Genomic DNA, 12,462 nt, shown 5'->3' on the forward strand with positions numbered 1-12,462 from the left:
AGTATAGTGAAGAATTCTGCAAAATAATCATTAGGACTAGACACTGTGAATCCACAAGAGAGAAGGTGATGCAATACATTAATGGCCTCGGAACCAACACTCAAGAGGAATTAAGCATGGTCTAGATGACCACAATGGAGGAAGCCTACTAGTTTGCATTAAAGGTTGAAGAAAAGGCTAGAAGGGCATAGCAGATGCTGGCGACAAGAATTGAAGGGATTTAAAAAAATGGATGTAATGAATTGAGAGGAGGCCTTATGAAAAGTGAGACAAAGAAAGGAGCCCATTTCAAAGGGAAGAAAGGAGGCACAAGGAGGATTCATTCCATGACCAAAGAGAAATGGAGGACCATCATTGGAATAAAGAGTACGAGAAGACTAAGAGAATATTAGATTAGGGAACATTCCAAGGAACATGTTCCAAGTACAAAGAAATTGGGAATAATCCCTTTGAATGCGAACAAGGAAGTACCAAGAAATCAGTAGACTTTGGAGTTAGGAATGCCTATGCCGAGGAGGAAAAATATTGGTCATTCGAGTTTGCAGGAGATCCAAAGAGGAGTGAATCATTGGTAATGAGAAGAGTCGTGTTGTAGAGGGAAGCCAACTTTATACCAAGTGCAAGTCAGGACGCAAGTGTTGTAAGATTATCATTGACAATAGTAACACAAAAAATTTGGTCTCTAAGGAGATGGTACAAAAGCTAAACCTAAAGAGGATCAAGCATTCAGACCCATATCAAATTTCTTCGATAAAAAATGATCACAAAATTTTGGTGAGTGAATAATGTCTTGTCAGTTTCCACATTGGTTTGTATAGGGATGAATTATTTGTGTGATATAATGTCAATGGATGCCTACCACCTATTGTTGAGGAGGCCTTGGAAATATGATAGAAGGGGTCATACATGATGGGAGGAAGAATACCTACACCATAACCAAGGAGGGAAAGAAACAAATCTTGATTCCTTTGGAGGAAGAATAGAAGGAGGTGGTAGGTCATAGTGCAAGGATCTATTTAGTGGATGGAAGGAATTTCTTGGATGAATTGAAGAATAAGAGAAATTTATTCGCACTTATTCTGAGGAAATGTAGCAATATAGATGTTAGAGATGCCAGTGTAAAGGAAAAGGAGGTAGCGCAAGAAGAAGTAGCAAAGTTGATTCAAAAGTTTCAAGACATTGTGTTAGATAATGTTCCAGAGGGACTGCCACTGGTCTAGATATTTGCCATCATATAGACTTGATATCAGGAGAAATCTTTCCCAACAAAGTGACACACCGGATGACACTAACAAAGAATTGTCGAGTTGAGAAGACAATTCCATGAGTTGTTGGAGAAGAGATTGATCTAGGAAAGTCTAAGCATGTGTGTTGTTCTTGTTATCTTGGCATCAAATAATGATGGAGAATGGAGGATGTGTACCAACTCGAGAGCCATCAATAGGTCCACCATAGAATGCTGAATTCTTTTGCCAAGGATGGATGACATAATGGATTGATCGAATGGGTCAAGATGCTTCACCAATATTGATCTCAAGAGTGAATACAATCAAATCAGGGTCTAGGAGGGAGATGAGTGGAAAATTGCATTCAAGATGAATGAAGGATTATATGAGTGCTTGTTAATGCATTTCGGACTCACTAATGCACCTAGAACATTCATGTGGTTTGTAGTACCCCTACTCCTTTGGACTCATATTTTATTGGTTGTTTTCAGTAGATACATTACCATGATTTGTTATTCAGACTTATATGACATTATTTCATGCTTTATCTGGATATAAGATGCATAATTTAATTTCAGTATTTTAGTACTTGTGATTTATGGCATTTTATGGATTATTGCTATGTACTAACACTTTACTTTATCTATGCAATGTGGAATTATATGTTGTGTGTTTGCGAGTGTATTGGATGCAAGGGGAGGATTTTACTTCACTCATTTCGGTGAGATAGGGAACATCGCGATTCTCCTTCATCGGTGTGTATGCCATGTTTTCTGTTTTGTATATATGCATGTGTGGTTCGGTGATGCAAGATATTGTAGGTACAAGTACTAGGTACGTACGGGGTATCGTCTCCACCTAGATTCATAGGTCTGAGCGTGCCTTATATTTTTTGATAGAAGTGGAGGAGATAGTAGTTGACCCTATTTTACTCAGTTACACTCGTGTGAGTGTCGTCAGTTGGTCATCCTGTCAATTTGTTCGGTCTTCGTATTTTGTTGTTTGATCTTTTATGAGTTTTTGCTTGAGGTTTGCTCAATTTGTGTGTTTAGTGATTTTAATTATTGCATGTTATATTTTATTTGTCTATGAAGGGTGAAAAGTTGTTAATAATGGGAATTAAATAGTGACTCTATGATTTAACATCCTTCATGTAGAAGTAGGTGAATTATCGAAACTATATTCAATGTTTGGTTTTCAAAATTATACTATAGTTATACATATTTTATAGGTATATTCGGACTCGGTCATATACATATATATACGTGTAGGTAATTATGATTCATGTCTATTTATGTTGATTATTCTTAATATGATTATTTATAAGTTGAATAATTTGGATTTTATGACCTAACGTACTATATATCGAATGATTATCGTCTCTCATACAAAAAGAAATGCATCTTTATTAAGGATCATATTGTTTACAATAATACAAATTTTATATAAATATTAGTTAGATAACTTTGAATTCGATCGTATATATATAATATATATATATATATACAATTATCGTGAAATTTGTTTATGTCAAAAAATTTGTTTATACCTACATATTCATTTGAGATTAAATATGTGTGTGTGTGTGTGTGTGTGTGTGTTATACAATGTATATAAATTAGTATTATATATTATTATCTATACGTTTAAGTTTATTATTTACATTGCAACTTATAATATAATCGTTTATTATATATTATATATAATAAGCAAGGTGGCGGGTTTGAGTTAGACATAGGTTAGCAACTATGTCGCATGTTAGTTAGGAGCTGATGAGGGTGGTCGACTAGGCACGTAGGCTAGCATCTATGCGCAGACTAAGAGTGTAGATAGCCATCAACGTGGATAATCATGGCAGTAAACCTAGCAGTAAAGGCAATAATCTCTCATATAACAAACACTTAAGTGTTTCTAGATGTATTCAATGTTGCAGACCCTCCACCAAGCAAGCAATCAGCCATGTTGCAAGAGACCCCTCCTCCCTTTTTGTATACAAATAAACCACGTTGCAATCTGCCTAAACATGTGTGCATGCAGGCATAGGGAGTATAAACCACGTTGTAGATCCTTCTATGGTAGTAGGTGGGTTTAAAGATAAGTTATTTGAATTTATGAAAGCATAAACACCATCGACTACCACTCCTCCTCCATTAAATATGCTAACAAATCACGTTGCAACTTTGGTTTCTCATGGACCATGTCAACCAACCCATGTACGTGGTAGGCATTCATAACTTTTGCTCTTAGAAAACAATACGTGCACATTTGAATTTAGTTAACTTTGCATGTTTTTAGGAAGTTATTTTTAGTAAAATAGACTTAGTCTTGGATTTAAAAGCCTCATGGATAATCTATGAATATGGACTTAACCACTTTAGAGGTGTGGTGTCACATAAGAAGTTAATTTATAACTTTGCATGGTGAACACATAAGAATTCAAAACCATTTAGGACTATTATGTTGCAATAAAACCTTGAGTGGTGTCATTTAGAATCAATCCACCACTAAGAGAGATAGCCCGAAAGTAGGAAAGAGGGTAGATGACAACACTATATATATAGACCATTGAGTTGGAAGAGAAGGGAGAAGTGAGAGGCAATGAAGGATTAGAGAATGGAATGAAGAAGAGAAGGTAGGAAAAGATATAGAGGAAGATAGCAGATAGAAAGTTGGAGCAGAGAGAAATAAAGAAAAAGAGAGCAAGATAGAGGAGAGCAAGAACGTAGAAGAGTGAGAAGAGATTAGGGAGGATGGAATAGTGGAGATTTTGATGTGTTTACGATCAAGTCATAAAAGATCAATGATGATCATCTCCGATTTAGTGTCGAACTTAGGGGTTATGCTCTTGAATGAGTATTAATTACTTTATTATTATTAGAGAAATTCTCAAAATATAGAAAGGGTAAGGACTCAGAATAGAGATCTCGTGAGATAGAAGAGCGCCGAGGTGGAAAGTATTAGAACCCGGACGTATTGCAGACAGTTTGAAGTTATCAAGGATCGTAATAGCCATGAATCGCGTTTCTTGAGGTAGGCTCAATTCTAGTATGTTTTGCTGAAAGGATTTAAGAGATTGAGAATGATCTAGATTTATATCTATGAAATAGTTAGAGTCACAATATCAATCAATTTATTACGATCATGCAAGTATAGATGCATTAATGATATATTTCATGAAAGTTGGTAGATTAAACTTAGTGAAACTCTTAGAAAATTAGATCACCCAATCCTTTAGAAACAGAGTCAAACAATAGAGAGAGAAACTCTGAAATTGAACTACAAAAAAGATGAAACATTAGGTTTATGACTTATTAAATAGTGTATTAATATAGTTGTAATTCTTGTTTTCTGGAAGTCTTAATTTGAAAGCTATTTATGCATTTTGTTGTTTTAAGAAAACATTGCCTGTATTAGGATCTTGTGTAAATGTTGTTTTCAGTCAAGTTTAAATTTCGTTGCAATTCTGGTTGAGTTGTCATTGTGTCCTATGCTATTATATTTCATTGGTCAGGTGTTGATGTATAACCTTATTGATGTGAGTCATTGTGTGTTTTGTCCAAATGGTCAACCTATGGTTAGTGATTGTGTATCCTTCACCTATGGTTTATCAGGATTAGGTATGGTTGTTTGTTTCGCCATAGAGTTCTCATAGAGAGACCTTTCTTGTAGTGTCCTATGAGAGAGAGTGGCTTTTGAGCGAGGGCCGTGCCTGAAGTGGATGACAGGATAACCCGTCGGAAGTCAGATAAAAAGTGATAACCTAATAATTGATTAGGGGGTGGTTAGAATAAATATTAATTAAGATAATGTGCCTCATGCATAGGTGTAGTACTTGTACAGGGCTCATAATGTTATGAGAAGGCCTGGAATGGCAAACTTACCACCTTGTCTTCATCAAAGGATTGGTAGGGTCCGCATGAGACTTAGTTGGAGCCAGAAGCCAGGAGAGGTTACCAAGATAGAGAGTTGGGACCTAGGAGGTTGTACCATGGTATCCATCTTAAGTTATGTGATGACACTCTCTCCTTAGAGTCACTAGTGTTTGTGAGTTGAGTCACAAGGATGTTTGCGGAGTCTTGTAGTCCTTTCATACTTGTCTTACTTTTCTTGCTTGAGGGTTTTCTACTATCTCCTAGCACGGTGGGGTGGTTCCATTTCAGGATCACATGGTCAGGTGGTAGTGCCACTTCCCATCGGATGTTTTGGAATGTATCTTTAGGAGAGGAAGGGCTTTGCTAGTGTTCTTGGTTTGTGGTTCATGTACTAGCTCATGTTCGTGATCATTGTTCAGTTGAGACCTTGTGGTCATTGTATCAAACTTTTATGGAACCTTGATATTGTAACTTTGTAATCTGTGGCATTTTTGGTAACCATGTATTTATGGATGTTGTATAAGGGAGTCATTGGAATGTATGTTAATTCAGTTGCTTTAAACTTTTGTATATATGATCTATAGGAAATGAATGCATTGGAGTACTTTGATTTTTTCATTATGGAATTTAGATGTATGTGTAGATTTTATCTTAGGCATTTAATTTTCCTAATTAGATGAACAACTGGATTAACCATAGTGTTAATATAATCTATGAATTAATCTTCATTGGTAACCCTTAGGAAATCATGTGTTAGTCTTCCATTGCGTCGTTAAACGTGCTATTGATATGATTATGTACTTAATCTTTAAAAAAAAAATTATTACACCCTTTTAGTTGCCTAGTTGTATTGTTTTCCTTTAGTGTTTCTGGCGGGGCATTACATTTGGTATTAGAGCATAAGTTTCAATACTGGGTACTCTGGGTTTGTAGTGAGCCTATCCAATTTGACCTTTTTGCTTAGGTATTAATATTTGTGTTTCCCTTGTTTATCCTTACCATAGATCTAAACTGCTTTCTTTTTGTAGTGCTAGGTCATGGCTAAGAAAACTAGGGGAGGTAGCTAGTAGAGTTGGCTACAGGTGTCTATGTTTTCGTAGATGCCTTTGTTCCTAGTTGTGAGTTGAATCTAGGAACCATAGTTACTTTAGTTGACCTTTGAATCATTCCTTTGGGTTCTTTACCTTATCATCCAGAAACAGATGGTCAAACAGAGAGAGTTGTATTCTTATTTGTTTTAGGCTTCCAGGAGTAAGCCTAGTTTTGGGGGGGAGGATGTAGTACCCCTACTCCTTTGGACTCATATTTTATTGGTTGTTTTCAGTGGATACATTACCATGATTTGTTATTCAGACTTATATGACATTATTTCATGCTTTATCTGGATATGAGATGCATAATTTAATTTCAGTATTTCAATAATTGTGATTTATGGCATTTTATGGATTATTGCTATGTACTGACACTTTACTTTATCTATGCACTCTGGAATTATATGTTGTATGTCTGCGAGTGTATTGGATGCAAGGGGACGATTTTCCTTCACTCATTTTGGTGAGACAAGGAATGTTGTGATTCTACTTCATCGGTGTGTATGCCATGTTTTATGTATTGTATATATGCACGTGTGGTTCGGTGATGCAGGATATTGCAGGTACACGTACCAGGTAGGTACGGGGTATCGTCCCCACCTGGCTTCACAGGTCTGAGTGTGCCTTATATTTTCTTATAGAAGTGGAGGAGATAGTATTTGACCCTATTTTACTCAGTTACACTCATGTGAGTGTCGTCAATTGGTCATCCTGTCAGTTTGTTCAGTCTTCGTATTTTGTTGTTTGATCTTTTATGAGTTTTTGCTTGAGGTTTGCTCAGTTTGTGTGTTTAGTGATTTTAATTATTGCATGTTATATTTTATTTGTCTATGAATGGTGAAAAGTTGTTAATAATGGGAATTAAATAGTGACTCTATGATTTAACGTCCTTCATGTAGAAGTAGGTGAATTATCGAAACTATATTCAATGTTTGGTTTTCAAAATTATAGTATAGCAATACGTATTTTATATGTATATTCGGACTCGATCATATACATATATATATACGTGTAGGTAATTATGATTCATGTCTATTTATGTTGATTATTCTTAATATGATTATTTATAAGTTAAATAATTTGGATTTAAGACCTAACGTACTATATATCAAATCATTATTGTCTTTCATACAAAAAGAAATGCATCTTGATTAAGGATCGTATTGTTTACAATAATACAAATTTTATATAAATATTAGTTAGATAACTTTGAATTTGATCGTATATATAATATATATATATATACAATTATCATGAAATTTGTTTATACCTATGTATTCATTTCAGATTATATATATATATATATATATGTATTCTACAAAGTATATAAATTAGCATTGTATATTATTATCTATACGTTTAAGTTTATTATTTACATTGCAACTAATAATATAATCATTTATTATATATTTATATATAATAAGCAAGGTGGTGGGTTTGAGTTAGACATAGGTTAGCGACTATGTCGCATGTTAGTTAGGAGCCGATGAGGGTGGCCGACTAGGCATGTAGGCTAGCATCTATGCGCAAACTAAGAGTGTAGATAGCCATCGACATGGATAATCATAGCAGTAAACTTAGCAGTAAAGGCAATAATCTCTCATATAACAAACACTTAAGTGTTTGTAGATGTATTCAACGTTGCAGACCCTCCACCAAGCAAGCAATTAGCCACATTGTAAGAGACCCCTCCTCCCTTTTTGTATACAAATAAACCACATTGCAATCTGCCTAAACATGTGTGCATGCAGGCGTAGGGAGTATAAACCATGTTTAAAGGATAAACCACGTTGCAGATCCTTCTATGGTAGTAAGCGGGTTTAAAGATAAGTTATTTGAATTTATGAAAGCGTAAACACCATCGACTACCACTCCTCCTCCATTAAATATGCTAACAAATCACGTTGCAACTTTGGTTTCTCATGGACCACGTCAACCAACCCATGTACGTGGTAGGCATTCATAACTTTTGCTCTTAGAAAACAATACGTGCACATTTGAATTTAGTTAACTTTGCATGTTTTTAGGAAGGTCTTTTTAGTAAAATAGACTTAGTCTTGGATTTAAAAGCCTCATGAATAATCTATAAATATGGACTTAACCACTTTAGAGGTGTGGTGTCACATAAGAAGTTAATTTATAACTTTGCATGGTGAACACATAAGAATTCAAAACCATTTAGGACTATTATGTTGCAATAAAACCTTGAGTGGTGTCATTTAGAATCAATCCACCACTAAGAGAGATAGCCCGAAAGTAGGAAAGAGGGTAGATGACAACACTATATATATAGACCATTGAGTTGGAAGAGAAGGGAGAAGTGAGAGGCAACGAAGGATTAGAGAATGGAATGAAGAAGAGAAGGTAGGAAAAGATATAGAGGAAGATAGAAAATAGCAAGTTGGAGCAGAGAGAAATAAAGAAAAAGAGAGCAAGATAGAGGAGAGCAAGAACGTAAAAGAGTGACAAGAAATTAGGGAGAATGGAATAGTGGAGATTTTGATGTGTTTATGATCAAGTCGTAAAAGATCAACGATGATCATCTCCGATTTAGTGTCAAACTTAGGGGTTATGCTCTTGAATGAGTGTTAATTACTTTATTATTATTAGAGAAATTCTCATAATATAGAAAGGGTAAGGACTCAGGATAGAGATCTCGTGAGATAGAAGAGCGCCAAGGTGGAAAGTATTGGAACCCAGATGTATTGCAGACACTTTGAAGTTATCAAGGATCCTAATAGTTATGGATTGTGTTTCTTGAGGTAGGCTCAATTCTAGTATGTTTTGTTGAAAGGATTTAAGAGATTGAGAATGATCTAGATTTATATTTATGAAATAGTTAGAGTCACAATATCAATCAATTTATTATGATCATGCAAGTATAGATGCATTAATGATATATTTCATGAAAGTTGGTAGATTAAACTTAGTGAAACTCTTAGAAAATTAGATCACCCAATCCTTTAGAAACAGAGTCAGAGGATAGAGAGAGAAACTTTGGAATTGAATTACGAAAAAGATGAAACATTAGGTTTATGACTTATTAAATAGTGTATTAATATAGTTGTAATTCTTATTTTCTGGAAGTCTTAATTTGAAAGCTATTTATGCATTTTGTTGTTTTAAGAAAAGATTGTCTATATTAGGATCTTGTGTAAATGGTGTTTTTAGTCAAGTTTAAATTTCGTTGCTATTCTGGTTGAGTTGTCATTGTGTCCTATGTTATTATATTTCCTTGGTCAGGTGTTGATGTATAACCTTATTGATGTGAGCCGTTGTGTGTTTTGTCCAAATGGTCAACCTTTGGTTAGTAATTGTGTATCTTTCACTTGTGGTTTCAGGATTAGGTATGGCTGTCTGTTTCGCCATAGAGTTCTCGTAGAGAGACCTTTCTTGTAGTTTCCTATGAGAGAGAGTGGCTTTCGAGCGGGGGCCATGCCTGAAGTGGATGACAGGATAGCCCGTCGGAAGTCAGATAAAAAGTAATAACCTAATAATTGATTAGGGGGTGATTAGAATAAATATTAATTAAGATAATGTGCCTCATGCATAGGTACAGTTCTTTTACAGGGCTCATAGTGTTATGAGAAGGCCTGGAATGGCAAACTTACCACCTTGTCTTCATCAAAGGATTAGTAGGGTCCGCATGATACTTAGTTGGAGTCGGAAGTCGAGAGAGGTTACTGGGACCTAGGAGGTTGTACCATGGTATCCATCTTAAGCTATGCAATGACACTCTCTCCTTAGAGTCACCAGTGTTTGTGAGTTGAGTCACATGGATGTTTGCGGAGTCTTGTAGTCCTTTCGTACTTGTCTTACTTTGCTTGCTTGAGGGTTTTCTACTATCTCCTAGCACGGTGGGGTGGTTCCATTTCGGGATCACATGGTCAGGTGGTAGTGCCACTTCCCATCAGATGTTTTGGAATGTATCTTCAGGCGAGGAAGGGCTTCGCTGGTGTTCTTGGTTTGTGGTTCATGTACCAGCTCATGTTCATGATCATTGTTCAGTTGAGACCTTGTAGTCATTGTATCAAACTTTTATGGAACCTTGATATTGTAACTTTGTAATCTGTGGCATTTTTGGTAACCATGTATTTATGGATGTTGTAAAAGGGAGTCATTGGAATGTATGTTAATTCAGGTGCTTTAAAATTTTGTATATATGATCTATAGGAAATGAATGCATTGGAGTACTTTGATTTTTTCATTATGGAATTTAGATGTATGTGTAGATTTTATCTTAGGCATTTGATTTTCCTAATTAGTTGAACAACTGGATTAACCATAGTGTTAATATAATCTACAAATTAATCTTCATTGGTAACCCTTAGGAAATCATGTGTTAGTCTTCCGTTGTGTCGTTAAACGTGCTATTGATATGATTATGCACTTAATCTTTAAAAAAATAAATTATTACACCCTTTTAGTTGCCTAGTTGTATTGTTTTCCTTTAGGGTTTCTAGCGGGGCATTTCATGGTTGATCAAAAAAGTACTGAAGGAGTTCTTGAGTAAGTTCCCCATCATTTATTTGGATGATATTTTGATTTTAGAAAGATAAGGGAAGAACATATTCGACATATTAGACAAGTGTTCTAGTGATTAAGGGAAGAGAAGTTACTGATCAACATCAAGAAATTCATGAAGAATGAGATGGTTATTTGGGATTCATGATCTTTGCAAAAGGCTTGAAGATGGATCCGGAGAAGGTGAGAACAATCATAGAGTGGCCTACATCGACAGACTTTGGTGGGTAAGATCTTTTCATAGCTTGACAATTGTTTTATAAAAAGTTCATCTAAAAGATTAGTACCATTTATGCACATTTGACGGAGGTGATGAGAAGAGACTGGAAGGAGTTCAAGTGGACATTTGAAGCACAAAGTTTTTTTGAGTTGCTGAAACATAAATTAATGGACCAACTCGTATTGACTCTACTAGATTTCAATAAGGTCTTTTAGGTGGATTGTGATGCCAGTGGCAGTGCCATAAGAGCTATTCTGAGTCAAGAAGGAAGACCCATTGCCTATTTCAACAAGAAGTTGAAGGATTCTTAGAGGAGATATTTAGTATATGACGAACAATTCTATGCCATAATTCAAGCACTAAATAAATGGAGACAATATCTTTTGCTAAAGGAATTTGTATTGTAAACTGACCACCAAGCACTACAATTTATGCAAAGTCAAAGATAATTAAACCAAAGGCACATGTGGTGGGTGGATTTCATGTAGAGTTACACCTTTTTCATCAAACACTACAACAAAAAATCAAACAAGGTTGTAGAAATATTGAGTAAAAAAATAAATTGTATTATGTAGATGAGGGTGACTATAATGAGATTTGAATAATTAAAGAAAATGTATAAGGATGATCTAGACTTTGTAGAGGCATGGAAGGCATGTGGAGAATGAGTAGTAACAAACAAAAGAAAATGGATAGACTATTTCATCCAAGAGAGCATGTTGTTCAAAGGAAATCAACTGTGTATTGCTATGGGTTCAATGAGAGGGAACCTAATCAAAGAGAAACATTTTGGAGGGTTGGTGGGGCACTTTGGTGTTGACAAAACATTGTCTTTGGTGAAGAAAGGATTCTTTTGGCCTTAGATCTACAAATATGTTCTAAAATATGTGCAAGAGTGTAGGAATTGTCAAGTAGCAAAAGGGGTTAGCAAGAATACTAGATTCTCTTAGCCTCCTCCAATTATAGAAAGACCTTGGGAGGATATCCATATGGATTTTGTGTTGGGGTTGTCAAGAAATCTGAGGGGACATGACTCTATCTTCATGGTGGTGGACTGATTCTCTAAGATAGGACACTTCATTCCTTACAAGAAGACTCATGATATGGTCCATATTGTTGACCATTCTTTTGAGAGGTGATGAGTCTACATAGAGTGCCAAAGAGAATTATTTTAGACTAGGATACTAGGTTTGTTAGATACTTTTGAAGGATGTTGTGGAAGAAGATGCAAGAAAACCTAAAATTTAGTTCAACATTTCACCTGCAAATTGATGGACAGAGTGAGGAAATGAACATGAGCTTGGGGAATTTTCTTAGATACTTGGTAGGAGATAAAATAGAGAATTAGGATCTAATATTGCAACATGAAGAAATTTGCTTTCAATAATTCAATAAAATGGAGCATAGGAAGGGAACCGTTTCAAATCTTTACTAGAATTTATCCTAAGAGAGTGAACAAACTCTAAGACAATAACCCATGAGGTAAGAAGAGAATGGAGAAATAGGAGTTTGTGAAACACATAGAGAAG

This window comes from Cryptomeria japonica, chromosome 1, assembly GCF_030272615.1.
Source record: "Cryptomeria japonica chromosome 1, Sugi_1.0, whole genome shotgun sequence".
Classification (NCBI taxonomy): Eukaryota; Viridiplantae; Streptophyta; class Pinopsida; order Cupressales; family Cupressaceae; genus Cryptomeria; species Cryptomeria japonica.